At 37.6% G+C, this 23,999-nt stretch overlaps 1 protein-coding gene across 2 annotated transcripts in view; it reads left to right on the forward strand.

The window, feature by feature from the left end:
• Nucleotides 1–23,999, forward strand: part of prickle2a (prickle homolog 2a) — a 97,674-nt gene that overhangs the window by 1,100 nt on the left and 72,575 nt on the right. The gene's annotated exons all lie outside the window — the stretch shown is intronic.

A 23,999-nucleotide genomic window follows, 5' to 3' on the forward strand; every position in this document is an offset into this window, starting at 1 on the left:
TGTCAGCAACAGACTTATGCAACTTAGCTAAAAGTAACTGAAAAAAAAGCTAAATTATGCTCTGTGTGTTTATTTCAAGGGGTGTCCATAAATATATGGACATATAGTGTATATTTAAGCAATATATAGTACATACAGTAAATCATATTAGTGTATTACCTAATGTATGAATGCAATATACATAATAGTGTATACACACACAGAGACGCACAGTAGCTAATATATTGTTATAATAGTGTATACACACAAACACACACACATGTAGATAATACAGTGTTACAATAGTGTATACACACAGAGAGAGACACACATAGGTAGATATAATGTTATAATAACGTATATACACAGAGAGAGACACATAGGTAGATATAATGTTATAATAACGTATATACACAGAGAGAGACACACAGACACACACACAAACACACACAGATAGATAATATAATGTTATAATTGTGTATACACACACGGATAGACACACACAGGTAGTTATACAATTATTATAACATACACACAAACACACACAGACACAGAGACACATACATGTACATCATATATTGTTATAATAATAATAATATATTGTTATTGTCTACACACACAGGTAGATATAATATTATAATAGTGAACACACACACATATACACACACTAACAGGTAAATAATATAATGTAATAATAGTGTATTAGTGACGTTTCAGGTTCAGATTTGCTCCAGTGTTTGATGATGTTCTTGTGGTGCGTGGATGATGGATGCAGCTGGAACCGCAGTGTGATGATGCTGCTGCTGCTGCTGCTGCTGCTTCTGGGTTTTGCTGAAACATTCAACTGGTTGTCGGGGTGGGAGTGTCTAGAAATCTCCAGAAAGTTTTTCAGGAAAGCTGTTGTGGCGCAGTTACAGTTCAGTCAGTGTGTGATGCAGAGAGAGAGAGAGGGGAGGGCGGGCGAGCGAGTGTGTTGTGTGTGTGTGTGTATGAGGGTGTCTATGCATTTTAGTGTGTGTGTTTGTGTGTGTGAGGGGGAGTCACATATGTACATGTGAGCGTGGGAATGTACACATACTGTACATAAGACTGCGTGTGTGTGTGTGTGTGTGTGTGTGTGCGAGTTTGTGTGTGTGTGTGTGTGTGTGTGTGTGTGTTGGCAGGTGCATACGCACATATATATTTTTGGGTCTGTGTGAGAGAGAGAGAGAGTGTGTGTGTTTGTGTGAGCAAGTGTGCACTATTATTTGTGCTTTTCAGCATAGTTACGTGTGTGTGTGTGTGTGTGTGTGTGTGTGTGTGTTAGCAGTTGCATATGTAGTACCTACCAATTTTGTGTAAGGAGAGGGTGCTCTCTCGCTCTCTTTTTGGGGGGGTCTATTGGTGTGTGTGTGTGTTTGTGCACTAGTGTGTGTCTACATTTCAGCACAGTTGTGTGTATGTGAGTGTGTGTTGGTTCTAAGCTTTCTCTGCTCTGCCAGAGCGTGGGTGGAAACTGAGAGATCTTGCTGCCTATGAGTGTGTGTGTGTGTGTGAGAGAGAGAGAGAGAGAGAGAGAGAGAGAGAGAGAAAGAGGGAGAGTGATAGAGTGTGTGAAAGAAAGAGGGAGTGAGAGGGTGAGAAAAAAGCGACAGTTGCAGAGGAGTGAGAGATGTATGAAAGAACAGTTGAGAGGGATGACTGTTAAAGCAGGTCTCTCTCTCTCTCTTTCTCTTTCTCTCTAAATCTCTCCTCTTCCTCCTCCTCCCTCTCTTGTTCTTCTCCTCCGCACTCTTCCCCTCTTTCAGCTGGAGGGGTATCTGCCTGGCTCTCTTTCAGTTTTTTCTCGCCTCTCTGTTGCGAGACTGAGCTACAGGAACTGACCGCAGACAGAAACCAACACAGTGACCATAAGATGACCAAATGACGCAATACACCAAATGTCAGTGAATTAGTCAAATCAGTTGATATGTAGGTGTGATTTTGTTCTGTCTTATCTGAACGGTTTCTGTGTTCTGCGAATGTCCTTCGAGATTTTTTTAAAGAGTAAAGAGCCATAAACAGCATTTTCTCCATTTAAATGAAGAAAATGAACAGTACTGTATATCATTATTGTCAGAAAACAGCTTTCTATCTCATAAACTGCATTTTTATTCATCTGTTTATCATGACATTTTGATACAACATTAATGACAGCTGCCAGATTGAGAGTAGAAGTGGGATAAAATATCATTATTGCGGTATATCATTTTTTTATGTTTACAATGATTATGATTTTTATTACAAGAGCATCTAACAGTTTTGTGTCAGTCAGGGTCATCACCTGGCCTGGGCTTCCGGGGCTTCAGCCCCGAATGATTATCCAGGAGCCCCGAATCGTTTCCCTCTGCACAGCTGTATTATTAATGAAGAGACAGGCCACTTACTGCTGTGTGAATGCGAAATCTCTTAACACCAATCACGGTGCTGGTTCAAGTATAAAGTTACGCTTTTCAGGAGAAACAGCCAATCAGCTTGCTGGTTTTGTGGAGCACGGAGGAGAGTCAGTGTGTTAGCAGCAGGTTGCATCTAGCTGACGTTAAAACAAATATGTTATACATATGATAATACAGTGATTTTTCTAAAAGAAATATAAAAGATAGCTTATATTTATAGCTGATAGCTGGTTAAAAATACACGAATAAAAAAAAAACACAGATCAAACCCACTGTGTGCTTAAAAAAATACTGTGACTGTGACTCAGTTATCTTAACTTTAGAATTAGCTAGCTAGATAGATAAAGATTAGATAAAGATAAAACTATATATGTGGTGTTAGTTGATGTCACAGTCAAAACTTCATAATCCTGGCTGCTGCGTCTATTAGCATCATGACTCCAACACTGCCATGGTCAGCTGTTAACATTGCGGCTGTATCTGTTTAGACTGAAGCACCCCAACCTTGCAGAGGCTATAAGGCTATTAGCATCGCAACACTAACCCTGCTAATCCCGAATGTTAGCACATCAGCTGACCTGCTTCTATTCTAAACATCCAGGCTGCTCCAGATCCAGATGTTAGCATTTGAGCTTTTCTGTTCCAAATTTCAGAACGATTATTTTTTCGTTTTAACATGTTAGACAACATTATTGTTTTAAAGGTGAATTTACCATTTTTTTTACTAGAACATTGTTACACTCAACCTTGCCAATGCTGATTGTTAGCATTGTGGCTAACCCATATTAACACTGCTTGAACCTGGGTACAGCTTTGTAAATTCCGACTGTGAATACTGTCTATGGTAGCATTGCTGCTTTAGCCATGCTGAGCCTGGCTTTTACATTATTGCTAATCTCCTCCCACCCTGCCAAGCCCAGCTGGTTGCATTGAGGCTATCATGCTGCAAACTTTTGAACAATGTATTGTATCAGAATAATAGTGGATGACTTAATGTATTTCATATAATGCATTTAATATATTTTACTTTTGAAACTAACTGAACTAAGCTGAATTAACTCATCAAGTACTCTCAGTTAATGTTCAGAGTTGGAGGAATGTTTTCATGGTTTCTTTTTCTTCTTTTGTGAAGGTCTACGTTTAACAGAGCAGGATTAATAGCTATGAACACAAATAGCACAGATCACAACACAAGAGGATGTGTGAATTTATTCTCTGCTATAGATGCCTTTACTCCACTGTATCTTTACAAAGATGTTAGTTGTTTGAGCTGTATTTGTATAATGTTTAAAATGTTGTTGATTTAATCCACGATTCATGAGCATTCTGAAATAATGGCTCCCAAACTGTGGAATGTTTTATCATAAGTTATTGAAAACCAAAGTAATACAAGTAAATGCATGTGGGTACCAGGGGATGTCCAAATCCTTGGCTCTTAACTCTAGAACGCCGGGTGATTTTTTACTCGCACAATATTTTCATGTGATTTTTATTGTGTTGCTGCTGTCTGAGCTGCATGGGACTTTGGGTATCTTTAGGGCTCATTGATGTCATTAATATTATGGTTGATCCCCTCATCCAATTTTTTTTTTTTCTAGAGGCATGCGTTAATTATGGTGTTACTAATTTTAACGTTAGGGTTCTGGGGTTAAGAACTTGCCTGGTTTCATTAAAGGCAATTACATATTTTCACTGGCATACAAACCACAACAATGAAAAGAGGAATATGAGTGCTTGAATTATTGGTTGCATGATCTCTCAGTCATGGAGAATCTGTTGTTTGTCAATGGCGTCAGAAAGTCCTCCACTGTTTTATTATATTGTGCATAGCGCCTTTGTTGCTAAAATTAAAAGTGCGTATAATATAATGTAAAGTTCATTGTAACAGCTGGATAGTGAGCTACACTTTAGATCTGTAACTTTACAGCAGGTATGACTGGCACACACACACACACACACACACACACACCTCGGGTCTCTTTATGACTGGCACTCACAGACAGGCCAGCTACAGGATTCACTGGCAGCCCCAAGTTAACACCACATCCCAGAGGACCCTGATTGGCTGAGTTGCTAATGACGGCTGATTTGATTGGCTAATCTGCTAATAACGAGCTCTAAGAGAAAGAGCAGCTCTGTGAATTCTACAGATTTGAGTCTGAGCTCCCTTGTGCGTATGCACACCCACGTTTTCACACATACAGCAAGGCACTCTCTCTCACACACACACACACACACACAGGAGCACACACACAGGCGCACACACACGTACGTCACACTGTCCATAAATATGAAATGGTATTACGCACTTGACGCTCCTATTCCAGTCTTCAATTTTGAACTAATGATGTCATCCTTGCTTCCAGGTCCCTGTGTATAATGGAAGTGCAGGGAAATGATTGAAATTTAGATTGATGACAAACACAATCCATTATGCACAAACCAGAACGTGTGTGTGTGTGTGTGTGTGTATATATATATGTATATGTGTGTGTGCGCTTAGCTAAGGGCACATTAGCAGCTCTGGCTCATTTAAATTGACTGGGAGCTTGAACCACAGAATCACAAAAATTAGAGGTTTTCGCTTTGTTTTTTGCACATAGTTATATCATACACACACACACACACACACACACACTCCAATCCCTCAGTGCCGATCTGAACGATTTCTGCTCTGGCTCAGGTAGGGGGCCACGTCACTGCGTGGAAAATGAAAGGTGCATTGTTCTATGTCTCCCTCTCGCTGCACTGTTTCTATTTTTCATCTGAAATTTTTGATGCTGGGTGCTAGCCCACTGTGAAATTGCGTCATGCCCGGGTGGATTGTGAGCAGCCAGTAGGAATAAGGTCTTAATGTCCGTCCTCGTGTTTACCGAGAGCCGTGGACTTCACATTACAGACTAATCTGTCCTTCTGGCAAAGTTTGATTTGTTGCAGCGAATCCGTGTCTACAGAACTTTACTGCGCCATTCAGGAAAGAAATGAGTTCAGAGAATAGTGAGAACAGTATAGGAAGTGAAGAAGTAAATCAACATACTCTTAATACTTAAATTAAACGATTCAGTATTGGCTGTTGCCTCAGGTTTACATGCTGTAAATGCTGCAAATGCTGCAGTGCATCAACACATTTTTTTACATATTAATAATATGTAATAATACATATTAATTGTATAAGCATAATGGTGGATGAATTACTTTATAAAAGATATTAGTATATGAGTGATTGGTGGTTAATATTCTGTATATTTGACAGAGGTGGAAAAAGTACTGAAAAATTATAATTAAGTAAAAGTATTTTTACCTTGCTAAAATTCTACTCAAGTAAAAGTAAAAGTACCCATCTAAAAATCTATTTGAGTAAAAATAAAAATGTACTCAATTTAAAATTACAGTTACATAGTTACTTTTATTTATTTCATGTACAAAATTACAAATCATAAATTAAATAATTATAAATTAAATAATTTGGACCTTTCAGGCAGTATTTGTTCAGAGCACCCCATAAAACATTTTTTAAGAACAAGTGACATAGGTTTCTATGATCCATTTTTTTCTTTACTGTTAAAAAGTTATGGTCATACAAGTGACCATAAACCGTATTTTTATAGTTTTACAGTTCATTATTTTATAACTTGCCATTGCTGTGCTTTAACTGCTATTTACATGTTTTTTTAACATTCAAACAGGCTAATGTTTAATGTTCCCAATAAAAACTTAAGGAATTAATAAAAACATGAAAACATACAAAGAATTTTTTTCGGTGCATGCGCAGTGCCGTAAAGAAGCACATATTGATGGGTAGCATAACTCGACAGAAAACCGGTTTCCCAGAGCCGCACACACAGACCCCAGGCTACACATCTGATTCACACAGCGTCTCTCCTGCTAACCGTAATAAACACTGCTGGAAAAAGTTCAGCTGCGCTGCCATGGAGAACAAAACTCTTTTTTTAATTCAAACAATTTGTTTTTTTTTCCCAGCATTTCATTTTTTACTCAGTAACGGGGAGTTTTCCAAAGTTACAAATTACTCATAAAATCTACTTAATTACAGTAATGTGAGTAAATGTTATTAGTTACTTTCCACCTCTGATATTTGATACTAATTAGTGATGAGACGATGCACTTTTTTCAGCTCCGATTCGATTCCGATTTGGGTTTATAATTAGTACTATGATTAAGGTTACATAATGAGGCTGAAACAGACCACACAGCCCTATTGAAGAGTATACACAAGTACATTTAATGTAAATTGATTCCAAAGTCATTTATTTGACACACTTTATATAGAAACACACAACATTTTTCTTTCAAATTAAATATTTTATTTAATTTTTTTGCACTGGTTACGCAGGAGACTTTTAGTTTGACACACAGCATATTGGATTAGCTGCAATGCTAACTAGCGGTGCTAACTGTATTACCAAACTAAATAATAGCTGTTTTTACCAACAGATGGGTGTGTTAGTGCTGGTTAGTGTTTGTAGATCCTGTGGTTTTATAGGATATGAGGATTATGACTATAGTTTACTCCAGTCTGTAGTTTGTAACTTTACAACACCAGAATGCAGCTGCTGTCAGTTCAGTGCTAGCTAGGCTAACAGACTGCTGGTGTTAATCTGTTTACCCCTCGAATGCTGACTTCACGTGTACCGCTCTGCTGTTCGGTGTTTCCAAAGTCAAAACTCTCCAGATAATCAACATTTTTTATAGACAAACAGCTAAAGTTACTCATTCAGTCACAGACTGAAGCTGCTGGGGGTTCAGGATAAACTGTGGAACTGGAATCCGAATCGGTAATGTGTTTGCTCAAGCTGTGGACTGGAATATGGATCGATAAGTGGAACGGCCTCGGCCACCTGATATCCGATACGCTTGTTATGTCAATATCGGCCCCGATAACGATATTGCATTGGACTAATTGACCAATTTCATCTGCAGCTCATGTACTGATGCTTTCAAACTAACTGAGCCAAGCTGAACTACCTCAACAAGTACCTTTACTTGGTATATGCAGTTGTAGGAATATTTGGATGGTTGCTTTCTTGATGCACTCAGCCATCTTGCGTGTGCAGTGCAGTGTGGGTAGACTCCGTCTTGTCTCTTGGTGAAGGTCTACGTTTCACAGAGCAGGACTAATGGCTATGAACACAAATAGCACAGATCACAACACAAGAGGATGTGTTGAGGAAGTTTAAAGAGGACTTTATTCTCTGTTATGGATGCCTTTACTCCACTGTATTTTTACAAAGGGGTTAGTTGCTTGCAGCTGTATTTGTAATGTTAAAAAGCTGAATGTTGGACTTAGCACCTTTAAATATTGGTGATTAATTCACGGTCACTGTGGAATGTGTAGGACTGGTGGTATGTGAAGCATACCAAGGATATAATGCATAAAAACATTAAAACCAATATATGTGGGTAGCAGGGGATGTCCTGAAAGTCTTTTTACAGCATTTCTTATCAAATTTATAACATTCATGTATTGTGTTTCACATTGGCATCAAGATATCCAACATCATTACTGCATACTGTAGTTTTTGTGCATAAACATTCTTTTTTTTTTTTACATATTTCTAAAAGAAAAAACACAATTTTACAGTTTCACAGAAATTCACAAACAATATTTTTCACTGCAGGTTCATTAACCCTATTCATTTGATTATAGCACCACCACGTGAGTAATGAAGCAATAATTTTAGCAAGTCTAATTTGTGCTAAGAGAGCTAAGAGCCCTGAAAAAAGCTCTGGAAAAAAATAAGAGACCACTTCAGTTTCTGAATCAGTTTCTCGGATTCTGCTGTTTATAGGTTTATGTTTGAGTAAAATATAAAATTGTTGTTTTATTGTTTTATTCTATAAACTACGCACAACATTTCTTTCAAATTCAAACAAAAATATTGAAATTTAGAGCATTTATTTGCAGAACATTAAAATGGCTGAAATAACAAATAAAGATTCAGAGCTTTCAGACCTCAAATAATGCAAAGAAAACAACAAAAACATATTCATAAAGTTTTAAGAGTTCAGAAATCAATATTTGGTAGAATAATTTTTCATACATCTTGGCATGTTCTCCTCCACCAGTCTTACACACTGCTTTTGGATAACTTTATGCCTTTACTCCTGGTGCAAAAATTTAAGCAGTTCAGCTTGGTTTGAAGGCTTGTGACCATCAATCTTCCTCTTGATTATATTCCAGAGGTTTTCAATTTGGTAAAATCAAAGAAACTCTGTATGTTTCAATAAAAGTATCGATATTTGAAGCCAAGAGTCGATACTATTGAAACGATATATTATGATGTAGACCCCTAGTCTACATCACGTCCCACCCGACCCCAAACAGAGTTCAGTCCCTGCAGGCCGACCGTCTCTGGTTCGTATGAGCAGGCAGCACTTTTTCCTACTGATAACTCCATTACTGCTAGACTGCTGACAAAGGAGAAAAGCAGCAATATTGGATTTGCGGCAAATAACATCATTTTCGCCATCCACGTTCATCCAGCGACGCTGAGCCGCAGCGTTCGGCTGAACAAATTAGATCATAGTAAAGAAAGGCTGATGATGTCAGAGTGCTGACTTACATAACTTATATCAGGCTGACACGACCATGGGTGTGGTCTGCATGATCCTTGGGTTTGTGGTTTTTCTTTTCTCTACTTCTGGACTTTTTTACTTAAAGTGGTAGTCCATATTGTTTAGTTTCCAAACTGAAAGCAGAACCATTTCTGAGTGGAGAAGGGGTAAAATATTGTGTTTAATGGTACCAATGTGCTGGAATGATCCTTGCTAAGCCTAATATATTCATTCTAAAAACTGGGGTGTCGGGTCACTTTTCGACGAAGGAGTAAAGTTTCTGACTGAGCATGCTCTCTCTCTGACTGAACATAACCTGGAATCGGATTCATCCGCTCTGAAAGGAAACCGCATCACACCCGCCCAGTTTAAAATAATTCTTCTGCATGCTCTGTGCAATTACCCATTCTTACCAGAGATGGCATCAGCTTTAATACTACTTTAAGAACATCAGCTTTAATATTAGTACTGAGTTTTTTCTACTAATTATTATGAGTTGCCAAAAACATTATTACTCAGCTAGATAATAAACTAGATAATTAGCAACTGTTTTACATTTCCCAACATGTCTGTTTTTTTTCTTCTTTATTAACCACAGAAACTCACAAATTAATCTAGCACTGATTTATCTTCAGAGAGTTTAGTCCACTTTCACACGGACATCCGGTGACTGTGAAAGCTCTTCCCATGCAAGAGAGCAAAGTGTTAATAGACCTCACAGTCCAGAAGATGGCAAAACATGAATATTAGCTTCCATTTATAAAACTGGGTTTAATTAAAACTTTGTAGCATGTATTTAGAGTGATACCAATAAGATATAACCTATTAATCAATTCATTAATCTAAAAAAAAAACATCAATTTTGACCAAGATGGTTTAAAAATGTCTCTAATCACTGCTCTCAGTTTGGAACATAAACATACCTCAGTGCTGCGTCACTAATATAACTGATCCTGAATCATTGCATTATATAAATAACACAGTATGTTGAGTCATGAGTTGCAGAAGAGTTACCTAAATAATGGAGCTGTGAGAAAATATTGATATATATTTAAATGTATATCATTTGAAGAAACACAGTATTGATATTTTGCAATACTAAATTGTTTTTTTTTTTTCATTTTTTAGTGTTCTGCATTGTAGATTAATACTAAAGTCTTTCAACCTGTGAAGAAAAACATATACAACATATACAACAACGTGTTAAACAAACCAGAATATGTTTTACGTTTTACATTCTTCAAAGTAGCTCCTCTTGCTTAGATGACAGCTTTGTACATCTGCCTTGTGAAAAGTTATTTATTTGAATTTCTTTCTCTTAATGTGTTTAAGATCATCAGATGTAAAGTTGTGAAGAGGTAGAGTTGGTATACAGTGAATATTCCTATTTGAGTAATGTTCTAATCCATATTATGAAGAGAACTACTTAACTAAATAAAGAAAAAAATTACTTTAAGAAATGAAGGTCAGTCAATCTGAAACATTTTAATAATTCAAAATAGTATCCTCAAGCTCATTTACCGCAAAGACACTCAAGCGTTATAATGATGAAACTGGCACTCATCAGGACCGCCCCAGGAAAGGAAGAGCAAGTGTTACCTCTGTTGCACAGGATATGTTCATTATCAGAGTTACCAGCCTCAGAAACCACAAGAGTATTTTGCTTTGTTTAAAAATATATATAAAAGTTATTAAAAAGATAAGTTATAAAAAATAATAAAAACATTGAAAGTGAAGGTTTCCAAACTTTTTACTTCTACTGTATATGGTTACTTAGACCAAACAATGGGTTGTTTTCAGCTGTTGTTGGAATTAATCATTATTGAATAAATAACCAAATAAATGACTGTTCTAATTGACAGCAAAATTACCCAGAAGGCCGGGAAATTTTGCAAAACTCTCATAAAAAAATATAATCTGATAAGTTTCTTACATTCCTGCCTATTATTCATACAGTATTATGTTAAATGAAGCATGGTGGCAAGGTAGTGTTAATTTATTTAAAGGTTTTGAACAATAGCATAAGCTGTACTTTGCAGCATATACTAAATGGTAATATAGTATAACCTGTAGACATTTAAATAATTTGCTTTTTCTAGTACTGATACAGATTTCAGTGGTGTGTATTTAAATGTTTTTTTACGAATTACTGATAGTAAGTGTCAACTTGATTAATGTACATTGCAGTATTGCTTGTTTAAAGTGTTGGTTCTTCACTTTTTGGCGTTATGCACTTTATCAGAGCACAATACATTAAGACAATACACAAGAAAATCTTGTGTAGATTTTTTTTCCCTTAGCAGAGTGTAGCTCTGTTAAATGTTTAATGTAGCATTATGTGAGATTTAGCATTTCTTGCTTCTGGGCTCCTCCTACAGTCAGAATGTATTCCAGAATTCTTGACTTGATTTTCAAGTACATGCACATATTTGCACATGCATTTCTGGACAAGCTGACAAACAAAGAACAGTGAATTTGACTTGGGTTTTGTAGCTTTATTCACAATACTCTCAAGTGTTATTCACATTTAAAATTATGCTTCACTGACATACTGGTTTTACACCATTTGTTTTGTTTTTAACACATTCTTAATGGCTTATAATCAGTTTATGTAATTTATGTAATTTATGGTGGCACCGGCCTCACTCAGCCCACCTATAACTACACTCTGCACATGTTTCTTGGTATCTTAGGAAAAAATGTTGATCTCCACCCACAAACACACATTTTCTTGAACAGACTTCAAAAAATATTCTTGCAAATGTGGCCTAATTGGTGCACTTGTAGCATCCATCCAGCCGTGCAGCAAACGGCGGTTAGAACCCCGGGATGATTTTCAGGGGATTTTATGCACGCTTCCACTGAAATCCCAGGTGGCCTTCAAAGTGACAGGGAAATCCCTGAGGAGCAAAGCTCAGAAGACAGGAGGTATCAGTCACAATCCATGAGCCAAATTAGTAGAGAGTACACATGTGCACAGACTCACACACACCCACATTAACACCAATGCCCCAAGGACATGGAGAACAAATTCAGAAATGGCCGCCAGATGAAGATACACCCCCAATCTCCACCACCCTCCCGCCAAGCTGGACAGCTAACAGCTGCAGGGGCGCTGGGTGGAGAATGAGGGAATGTGAGAGACTGAGAGAAAAAAGAGAGAGAGAGAGAAAGAGAGAGAGAGAACGAGCACAGAGGGTGCAGACTTGCCAAGCTGCCCCACTGGTGGTAAATTAGGGTGTAATGAAGGTTGTTCATCTCTCTCTTCTTCTGTCTCTCCTTCTCACTCTGTTGTAATCGCCAGTGAGCTCCAGCTCTTGGCAAACCAGTGGATATGCAAACTAATCCAGCACAATCCAACAGTCATGCAGACAAACACATTATCAAACACACACCATTGTTACTGATGTCCAACAAAAGTGAACGTGACGTTCTTTTAAACTTCTTTTTTCAATAGAAAAACGAAACTGACTAAACTGATTCATCTGTCTGTCTCAATGGAACATCACCGTTCATAATAGAAGCTGAGGACTTCCACCAAAATCTGATACACAGCTCTGGAAACAAATTAAGAGACCTCTTCAGTTTCTGAAATAAATAAATAAATCAGCTTCTCTGAATTAGCTTTGAATTAAATGAACATTGTGCTTTTAATTCTATAAACTACAGACAACATCCAAAAATTCCAAATAAAAATATTGTCATTTAGAGCATTTATTTGCAGAAAATGAGAAGCGGCTGAAATAACGAAAACACAAAGTTTTAAGAGTTCAGAAATCAATATTCGGTGGAATAACCCTGGATTTTAATCACAGTTTTCATGCATCTTGGCATGTTCTCCTCCACCAGTCTTACACTCTGCTTTTGGATAACTTTATACCTTTACTTCTGGTGTAAAAATTCAAACAGTTCAGCTTGGTTTGATGGCTTGTGATCATCCATCTTCCCCTTGATTATATTTCAGAGGTTTTTAATTTGGTAAAATCAAAGAACAGCATCATACAGCATCCACAACGCCAGAGCACAATACATTATTGTGTAGCATAACAAGAAAATATTGCGTAGATTTTTCGCTTAGCAGAATGTTGCTGTGTTAAATGTTTAAAGCAGCATTTTGAGTCAGAATAAGCATTTCTCACTCCCGGGCTCCCCCTACAGTCAGAATGTATAATTCATGCTTTCCTTGAAGCTCATTCTTAAGTACATGCACATGCTTTACACATGCATTTCTGGACATGCTGAAAAATACCGGACTGTAAAGATGACTTGGGTTTTATATTATTATTTACAATACAGTCTGCTATTCTCTCATTCATTCAGTTGAGCATTAAAATGACTTTTGAGCTCAGCTGTTATTTTAGGGTACAAACAAAGTTTCTTTGTCCCTTGGACTAAGCTTAGTGATATTTAAATGTAAAATAAATATCAGTGCTAGTTAATGTAAATGTCAATGTAAATATTATATATTAGGTATTTCCTCTTATTTGTGGGAAGAAAACAAAATAATAAACAGTAGTTTGAGACTTGAGCTGACCACCGAAAAACCTTAGAAGAGCGTAAACTAATTCAGAATTTTTAATAATATGGTTTCACATCGACATATTTGATGTCGGTATCATTCCTAATCTCACAGTTCTCACAGGCTCAGTGTACAAGTGAAAAAGCAGAAAAGTGACATGCCCTACATGCAGACATTAACCTAAGAAATGCCTTTTGATCCCCACTGTGTACCAGAGTCACAGCAGTGCCATAGTCTAGCACCCAATCTGGTGTGGTGTCTGAAAGCCAAATTCTTCTGCTTGATTATGCAAAATGACCTTATGGCATGTCTGAGGTCGGATGGAGCAGCTTTCGGACCGAGCGCTGGCTGACCTGAGGGATGGAGCAGTTTCTCATAGCAGCAGAAGCATGCTGTTGTGGGAGAGCCGGGCGAGTCGTGTGCATGCTGATGAGGAAATGATGAAGTGCTCTCCTGTTTTTTCTTTCTGAAATGGCCTGTACTGGTAATTAAACTCTTCCCCATCTGTGTGCGGCGCACTGCTGCTGCAGTGTTTACCCCTGTCTATAGCAGAGATTCTTAAACCTTGTGATCAAAATCCAACAATGACCAAAATACAACTTCCAAATTTCACCTACAATCCATTTCACAGGAACACATGTTCCACACATACTTGTGTAATCCACACACATATCCCTGTTCTTTACTCTTCTGTTGTGTGGAGTTTTCCCGCTCTTTTACAGTCTGTAAATTAGTATTATAGTAAGATGTTTAATTGATTATTGTTTCTGGTTAATACATTATTTTATCCTACTGAGAATCTCAGAATCAGGATTTACACAGAGGAAAACAAACAACAAGTGTTAATTACTTCTTAATTTCTTGGCTTTTAATGTGTTTGAGAGTATCACTTGTAAAGTTGTGAAGAGGTAGAGTTGGTATACAGTAAATAGCTCTATTTGAGAAAAGTTCTAATCCAGATTATGGCAAGAAACTACTAAATTAAGTAAAGAAAAACATGAATTAAAAAATCCTCAAGCGCAGTCGCTGCAAATACCATCAAAAATGTAGGTGTAGGTTGTAGGTGATGTAGGTTGCCATCAGCTGCCGGAGCCCTGAGAGAGCACTATTGGCTTTGAGAGGCGCTCTCCTCTCATCACTGCAAAGGGTGATGTCGATCAGCACAGGGCGTCTGTGAGCTGATGTATCGGATCTGAGTTGCTACGCTTTCCTCCTAGCGCGCTGTGATGCTACTTGACAATGCTGCATCAGCAGCAGTTAGAAAAGAGGTGATGGCTGACTTCACATGTATCGGAGGGGGCATCACTAGTAATAGGGGGAGTCATAATGAGTGGGTTGGGTAATTGGTCTTGTAAATTTGGGAGAAAATGGGGAATTTTTTTTTTTAAAAGTTATGATAATGATGAAACTGGCACTCATCAGGACAGCCCCATGAACGGAAGAGCAAATTCATTTTACAAATTTGAGTTTTCAGCCTTATAATCCACAAGTTAACAGCTTGACCCCAGATAAGAGCACTTAAATGCTTCACAGAGTATTTTGGTTTGTTTAACACTTTTAAGTTACTAAATGATTCTATATGGGTTTCTTCATAGTCTGGATCAGTTCACTATTCATTTACTATGTAGAAAAAAAAATACAAAACATTGAATGAGAAGGACAGACCGACAGACAGACAGACAGACAGACAGAAAGACAGACAGACAGACAGACAGATAGATAGATATCTGTATGTGCTTTATTACATTATATAAACTTTTATTGTATAAGAAATTAAAAATAAAGATTGTGATAAATGATTCCAAACTTCTGATTGTTAGTGTAAACCCACACACACAGCAGAGCTCAGACGTCCTTCAGGTTCTGCAGCAGTGTACTGCCTGATCCTCTGGGTGGCTGACATTTACAGAGTGCTGTATGTATAGGCCCGTCTGACCTTCAGGGCTCGCAGATAAATCCCCGTCAGATTCGTTTTGATACATAATACATGACACACATCAGACGGCCATCTTCACGGTGCAGCGCGGTGCGGGCTCCAGGTCTCTGAGCGTGTGCTGAGTGTCCACTCTCCTGCCTCGCTCACTTCTACATCCTGTAGCGCTGAGGGAGAGGTGTGACAGTAACATGCTAACCTTCCTGTTCTCGCCTACATTTCCCATCTGTCCCTCCTCTCCAGCCATCTGGCCCTTCCTGGACTAATTGGCCAATCAGCTACTCTGGTGAGAAGCACTTGTATTAGATTGTTTGTCCCGTGTAAGCAATTTGGCAAATCCTGCACAATTATATTAAAAAAGATGTGAAAGCAGAGGACATGTGTTGGAATGGGATGCTAATAGTTTTGGGCTGAACAAAAAACAAGCATTGGAATTGTAAACAGGTTTATGATTGTAGGGGGTGGTGGAGTGGGGGTCATGGACGGCAAGTGTACTTAATTTGTTTTTTTTTATTTCTATTGTCCAATCTAGTATGTAAATAGTCAAGAAATTAATTGTGTTTTTTAATTCACTGCAATAAAAAAGAGGTAAAATTGATTCTTCGAACTACAAACAGTGTTAAACAAACCAAAATACACTGTAAAGCATTTAGGTGCTCTAAGGCTGGTAACTCTGATAAACTTGTCCTGTGCAACAAAGTCCTGATGAGTGCCAGTTTCACCATTATTAAGTTTTCGATTGTCCTCTTTAAGCGCGACTGTGCTTGAGGATACTTTTAAAGTTCTTAAAATTCTTCTTTTTGTATTCACTGACCTTTATTTTTTCTTAAAGTAATTTTCTTCTGTCCTTGAGTTGAGTAGTTCTTGTCATAATATGAATTAGATTGTTAGTCAAATAGGAACTAATATTCACTGTTTTCCACCACCTGAAGCTTTAAAACTTTAAGAGGGCCAGAAATGATTAACTAGCTAGATTTGCCACAAGCTTATGTATCTCACTAAGCTTTTTTAGCCAAAATTTTGTCACAGTTCAGAAGCCCAGTGCTTTTTCATTAATCAGGGCAACACTACTTCAAGGAAGCAGCACATTTAGATGAACATTTAGGGCCTGATGACACTCATAATTATAGAAATTACATTATTAAAAGGGAAAAAAGCCATTAAAATTCTAAAATACAAAATAGTACAAATCTCCACTACAAAAATAATACATTTTATAAACGATGAAAAGAGTTTGAGCCGGAATAAATATTGCTCCTGAGCACAAAACAGAGAAGTCCACAACCCCAGTCCAGAATAATACTGAACTGCAGTAAACTGCAATCACTGGAGCAGGTTTGATAAGGCCCATTACTGGACGTCATTGTGAGTGTGATATATGGTGGCAGAAGTCCAGTAGAAGCTTTATAGTATAATAAAATCAAGTGTCTATCACACTTCACAGATAAAGAGGGCAATTTGATCTTAGCATAAAGCTGACAATAATAACTATCATAACTGTCACCATTAATAATAGTGCCCCGTGATAAACAGAGCCCCTGGGCCTGAGTGTAGAAGCTGCCAGTGCAGATATTTTATCACCCTACAGATCACAAATATGGAAAATATATCAATGCTGGGTAATAAAAATTCTATTTTTGTTGTATACTCTCTTAAAAACGCAGTTCTTTAAGGTGTTCCTAAGAGAAGGCCATTGTTAAATATAGGGCTCCTGACAGCATGAATGCATAAAAGGTTCTGTTTGCTTAGATTATTTTCTACAATGAAAACCCTCATCTAACCTCTTCTCTAACTTATTAGTGATGCACCAAACTTATATTATGTGGCTGAAACATAAACAGAACAAAATACTGCAAGAAAAAAAGTAACAGAAAAAAATAAACAAGAGTGGCAGAAAAATGATATAGAATATATTTTTTTCTGTATAGATTTAATAGCATTAATGTATTTTTGTATTGCTTTCAAATAAAAAAAACTACAATGCAAAACATATATATATATATATTTAAATGCTATTCTAATCATAGATTTAATTCTGCATTGCTGTTCCACCCACACATTTAGCTAGATACCTCCATACCTCAGTGCCATGTTATTCATAAATGTACCTCAGCAACATGCTAAGCATTATAATTAAGCAATAATATACAAGAGGGAGTGCTATAATGTGTAATACTGGCCATAGTGAGAGTGCGTAGAGCAGCACAGCAGTGCCAATATTACACATTGTAGCACAAATCTCAAGTGTATTGTTGCCGTTATACCACAGATCCATTACTACTGTTTATTGAAAGATTTTCAATTAAAGAGGATGAGAAAATATGATCTGTTTGATTATGAACACTCTGCGAGTTCAAATATTTTCATTGCTGCTCTGTTTGTAGTTGCGCTGTATTGTTGCTAGGTTACCTGTATGTGGCGGAGTAATACATGGAGAGCTTCGGTTACAGAGCATTACCGGCTGATAATGGCACTCACAGAATGCCCCTCAGCCAATCACATTGCAGGGTTGGGAATAACTGTAGTATAATTGATGCTAAAAGCTTTCTTCATTTTGGTCCTCCACATTAATCCCCTGATCTAAACCAGATGAACTGAGATGGTGATTTAAGGTGATTTGGGATGAGCTGGAGCTTCACAGCGTGAAGGAAAAGCAGCAACTATTGTTCAGCACCTCCAGGAACTCCTTCCTTCAAGATTCTGAGAAAACTATTCCAGGTGACTCTCCCTCACGAAGACCCTGAGATTAAAATACCAAGAGTGTGCAGATCTGTTCTTAAAGTTTTACTAGATAGATAGATAGATAGACAGAGAGACAGAGGGAAATTCTGGCCATCCAGTAGCAGGTATACAAAGTACACAGACATTAAAAAAGAAGGATGAGATATAATGATACAGATAAAAATATAATAAGAAAAAAAAGTATAAAAGTAGAGTCTTTTGTGTGTGTGTGTGTGTGTGTGTGTGTGTGTGTGTGTGTGTGTGTGTGTGTGTGTAATGGAGGTAGTGCAGTTAAACACAGTAAAACAACAATGAACACCAGTTACTGTGCATATTAAAAGGATAACTGATGTCAGCCATACAAACAGTGAATGTACGAAGTTATGTATTAATTCAATTTAATTGCTGCGTAGAAATGATGTACTAAATGTGCTACGTAGGAGAATCTAAAGAATAAAACATATTCTGGTTTGTTGACACTTTTTGTGCTCCTGTATAGCTTTAATATAGTCTTAAATATTAAAATTACAATGTAAAATAATTACAAAAGGAAAGAAAACACACAGAAATATGAGATAAGAAGTGTGTCCAGACTTTTGACTGGTACTGTATGAAATAAAAGACTGTATTCATGAGCGAAAAGGAAATGAGGTAATTGTGTAATATGTATGCATGCATGTATGTATGTATGTATAAATATATCTCGGTGTGTGAGAGTGTGTGTGTGTGTATGTGTGCAGACATGATGTTCTTGCGGTAATTATGCTTACAGCATGGAGCTAAGTTCACTCATGAGTCAGAGACGTAGGAGAGAACAAAGCGAGGAAGGCTGAACTTCAGACTGCAGATGTGACGACAGTGGTGACAATCTGAGACGATGATTAAAGCAGAAATTCTTTATGTGCTCGTTTCATGGACACGGATTAAGCGAGGCCTGGGATTAAGTTATACCGTCAGGGGCAATTTTACACTGAAAACCGCGTTTAGGCTGAGATCAGCTTTCAGCTATCGTCAGAAAGACCAGAAAAGAAGCAAATTCTTCTGGAATATGATTGATGTTAATTTTGGTGTAGAAATTAATCATTATTCATGAAGCTGAAGCCAAGACTGTTCAAGGTGCGATGGCTGAGTATAATTGTCTTGGCTGAAATAACCCACATTTGTTATAATAACCCACCAAGGGCCGTATTTTAGCAAACTTCAGGCAAGTTGTCAATTGCGCACCAAACAGCTGTATTTAGGGTGTGTAGTGTGTGTCTTTAGTATTGTGAGGGTGCAAAAACACATTAAAATACACTTTGTGCTGCTTGAAATGTGCACTATGTACTAATGAACTAATTCTCTTTAACCTAAAACACTAACGTTAAAATTAGTAACACCATCACTAATGTTGGGTATTCACTGTATGGCGGTATAAACAAGTTTTGGAACCCTTCTTTAAAATCAGGTAATCATTAACAGGTAATGGCCTAACAAAAAAATGCTCCTGAGAACGTGGTCTTTGGTCCACCCATTCCTTTGACATGTGATTTAAACACACAAACACTAACATCAGGTAAATTACATCCATAAAATATGTTACTCTCTATCACTAACGTCAGATGAAAATCAACCGAACGCATGCCTCTTAAATAAACCACAATCAACCATAACATTAATGACATCAATGAGCCCTGAAGCAACCCAAAATCCCATACAACTCAGACAGCAGCAACACATTAAAAATCATATAAAAGAAAATGTGCAAAGTGGGTGAAAATCAGCCATTCTAGGGTTAATTAATTATGGGTGTCATCGGTGTGTCAATAGTAATTCCCTTTAAGAGCCAGGTGTGCTCTGACTTTGCTGTGTTGGTATCTTAACAGCGCGGCGCTTGACCTACGCATTCATGCAGTGAAGGTACGCCAGCAGGTAATTTACAGGAACAATAATGTTATTTTATTCTTTATTCTGTTTATTGTTGATGTTAAAGCTGGATTTGCATCTGTGTGTGTGTGTAAGAAGTTGGGGCCAAGATAGAATTGGGCGGCTGACTGTTGACTGTTGTCAGGGTTTTAATCAGGCAGTGGAGCACTTGTGTTTCCCACCACCAAAATAACACGCCAGAAAAAGAAACACGGCAGAAACTTACCTGAACACACCTCACTTCCAGACCACCACACCCGTCAGTGTAAATTTATTCCTAAACTCTGACGCTATTTTTTAACAGCGTGGGCACTAGATGTGAAAATAGAATGTTGACTGGGTGTAAGATAGCAACAAGCATTGCAACACAGCATGTGATGGGTGTTTATTTGTTGCTGGTGACCTGTTGCAGCAACCTTCAATGGGTTTCCACGACTGTAGAAAACATGGACACCATGGTTTTAGTCCCTTCTGTTCTATTAAATAATGAATCCAAAATTGCAGACCAGAGGCGGAGCCAAAATCGGCCACTCATTTGGGAGATCCACCCACTTTGGAAAATTTGCTCTTTCATTCATTGAAACCTGTAGCAGAGATGCTAGATGTGTGGTGGCTTTACTTTTGAGAGTTTGTGCTTTCCATGTTTATAAAGTCACTAGGGGCTCCCAAGTTATTGTACTTATATAGGCATTTGATCCAATTAGATGGTTCGAATCCTGTTTATGGAGCTTGCCATCGGCTACCGGAGTCGCTGTGCTTTCCTCCGAGTGCGCTGTGATACTACTTGGCAATGCTGCATCAGCAGAAGTTCAAAAAGAGGTGCTGGCTGACTTCACATGTATCGGAGAAGGCATGTGCTGGTTTTCACCTTCCTGGTGTTGGAGCATTACTAGTGATAGGGGGAGTCCTGATCAGTGGGTTAGGTAACTGGCCATGTAAATTGGGGAGAAAATATAATTGGATCTGCTCTGTTTGTATGATAATCCCTGTATTTACAGAATAATACAATTTAGGACATAATAAGCAAAAATGCCATTTGCAGCAATTATAGATTATTAGTTTTACCTCTTTAAACACAAAGAGCCAACAGTGTCCTACCCAATCTAATAACATACATTTATTACAGTTTATTACAATTGCTTACACACTAAATTAAGATGCATAGCACAGTTATTTAAACTGACACATGATCTAAACACATTTTCTGCTTTACACACATTTTACAATTTAAAACTGTAAATTATAAACAGTTTCCTACATAACACACAGCAATCTGATATAAATTCACGTTTCCATATCAAAACACTGACGTTCAAAATTACATATCAGCTAATCTGCCAGTAAATAAGTAAATACCAGGCCAATGATTAATTTTGATTGTTTACCCACAAATACTGATACTTGAGATACAATTACCACAGCGTGTAACTCATGCAGCAACCTCCTGAACCAGTACTGTTAAACTATAAGCACAATTCCTGCTTTATACTCAAATTACAGTTCTAAAACACACTCTTTTTTAAACACTACACACAATTTTCATGACAAAACACACCGTTATTTTTTTTGCATATTTATCCTTATCAATTTTGTTCTATTCTCTTTTTATTGTGTTCTTTTATTATGTTATCTATTTAATTTATATTATCTATTTTGACAACAGCTCTTGGGTGTAACCTGGATTGTGAGATCACAATTTTGTTCCACTTCATGTACCACATGTGATGCGAATGACAATAAAATCTCCTTGAATCCTTGAATTCAAAACTCTAAAGTTAATTACTCTACTGTACCCACTGACTCGTCACATGGGCAAACACCTGACACAATCAGAAATCAGAGCTTTAGCATGAAAGAGAAACAGGTGAGCTCATCCAAACTTGAGCAGGTACACTGTAGCATTCAACATCCGAAATTCATACATAAGCAGTGGCGATTGCTCTAAGACTGCAAGGGAAGCTCAAATGTAAAAAAAATAAGTGATTAAATATATACTGTTGTATGTACATGTCACTGATTAAATATGCGCTACAACACGCTGAACTTAGTTCAGAATCAGCTTCTTATCACTGGGACCATTCGGCGCCCCCAGTTAAAAGCTTTTTTAGTCATAACGCATAATTCTGCAAGCTGGGACTATGTTTCTTGGTATTCATGCATAACATTATAAACAGCTATTAATTCATTATGATCACAATTCATGATGCATAATAAACATGACTATGATGGATTACACATTTTTATAAATATGTAAAGCCATGTTTATAATGCCTTATGAATGTTTTTTTTAGAGTCTTATAGAGATGATATTCATAGAAAAAGTATTAACGAAGATGTTTGGTGCAAAAGTTTGATTGTGATATGATTGTGGTATGTGCTTTTTTTATATATTTTGCAGGATATATGAGGATATATTGTGCAGTTTGGGTGTTGGGTGGTCTTGTGAATTGTGTTAAGTATTTTGAGAAAACAGGCCTAGTTTACAAAATTATGTTTTAGCAATAGGAAAAAAATGAATTTAAAACTATTAATAAACTATTCCATCCTGCTGGTTGATTATCACTAAACAGGGCCGAAGGGGCGCACAGCTATAATAAACTTCAGGAACAGCACTGCAAGAAAGAGCTGTAAATGGATCGTGTGAACTGTAAACACAGTCATCCTCCAAACAGAAGCGTTCTTCTGAGATTTAAAGTCTACTGCTTCTGATTTCCTGTGATGCGCGAGTGTAACACTGCTGCACTGCTAAACGTCAGAGAGCCACACCACAAGAATGTCAAAATGTTCCTTATGGGTCAGGGCATCTGCCGGCTCTTGCAGTCCGCTCCTCCACAGTCGATATGTAGAGTGGCGTCGCTGGAGCACTTTCTATCTCTGTTTCTGCTCCGACGCTTCCCACAAGGAATTGCAAATGTCACGCTTGGAAGTACGGTGGCTCTCTTTGAGCCCTGCTGTTAGAGTCCTCTCGGCTTGTGGGATGTCTAAATATCGAGCCAGTCACATGACCTCCGAATAGCCTGGCTGAGACTCATCACTGTAATTAGCGAGTGTGGCTGGTGTCGTGTTGACGGTAATTGAGTTAACGCTAGCACTAATGTTATTTCCTAGGTCCTGGGTGTGGGGCATGAGGTCAACCATCTGGCCTTTTCTTATAACTGTGCGCTCAATTGAAAATCACTGAATGTGACAGCCTGTAGAGAGTGTGTGTGTGTGTGTGTGTGTGTGTGTGTGAACTTCAATTGATTTGTTAGGCTGTTTGGGGTGTTTGTGATATTTTATTGATCTGTGGTGTGCCGCTCCAGCAGACCTTTGACAGACAATGCTGCAATGTAATTTGATTGTTGCCTCTCGTGTTGGGTTATATATATATATATGTGTGTGTGTGTGTGTGTGTGTGTGTGTATGTGCGTGCGTGTGTGTGTGCATGAATCGACACTAAATTCTTCTCCATGGAAAAGTGGCAGCCGACATTACATAACCTGCACCAGAACTGTGTGTGAGCTCAGTGTGAGTCTTAGTGTGATTTTTTAAAAATATATTAGTGGTGCCAATCGATTAAAAAATGTAATCAGATTAATCACAACAATATTCTGTGATTAACTAAGATTAATCGGACGGGCCAGGACAGATTACAGTGGAAGTTTGGGTCAAACTTTGTTGCGTAATTAATTGCGTAAAAAAACAACATATTACTGATTTCAAATTAATATATATATATATACAAATGAAATAAAGTACTCAGCATTACCTACCACGCTTCACAAACTGGCTGTGATTTCTAGCTAAAAGATACAAGCTGCACAAGGTTAGCTAGCTGAGCTAACTTAGCCTTAGCCTTAGCCTTAGCATCTGTTTTTTTCTCTGTGTATTTTCTGCACATGTGACTTGAGTAGCACTGCTGATGGATGGATGGATGGATGGATGGCAGTGCAATGATTAATACAACAATTTG

The sequence above is a fragment of the Astyanax mexicanus genome, chromosome 12 (genome assembly GCF_023375975.1).
Source record: "Astyanax mexicanus isolate ESR-SI-001 chromosome 12, AstMex3_surface, whole genome shotgun sequence".
Taxonomy (NCBI): domain Eukaryota; kingdom Metazoa; phylum Chordata; class Actinopteri; order Characiformes; family Acestrorhamphidae; genus Astyanax; species Astyanax mexicanus.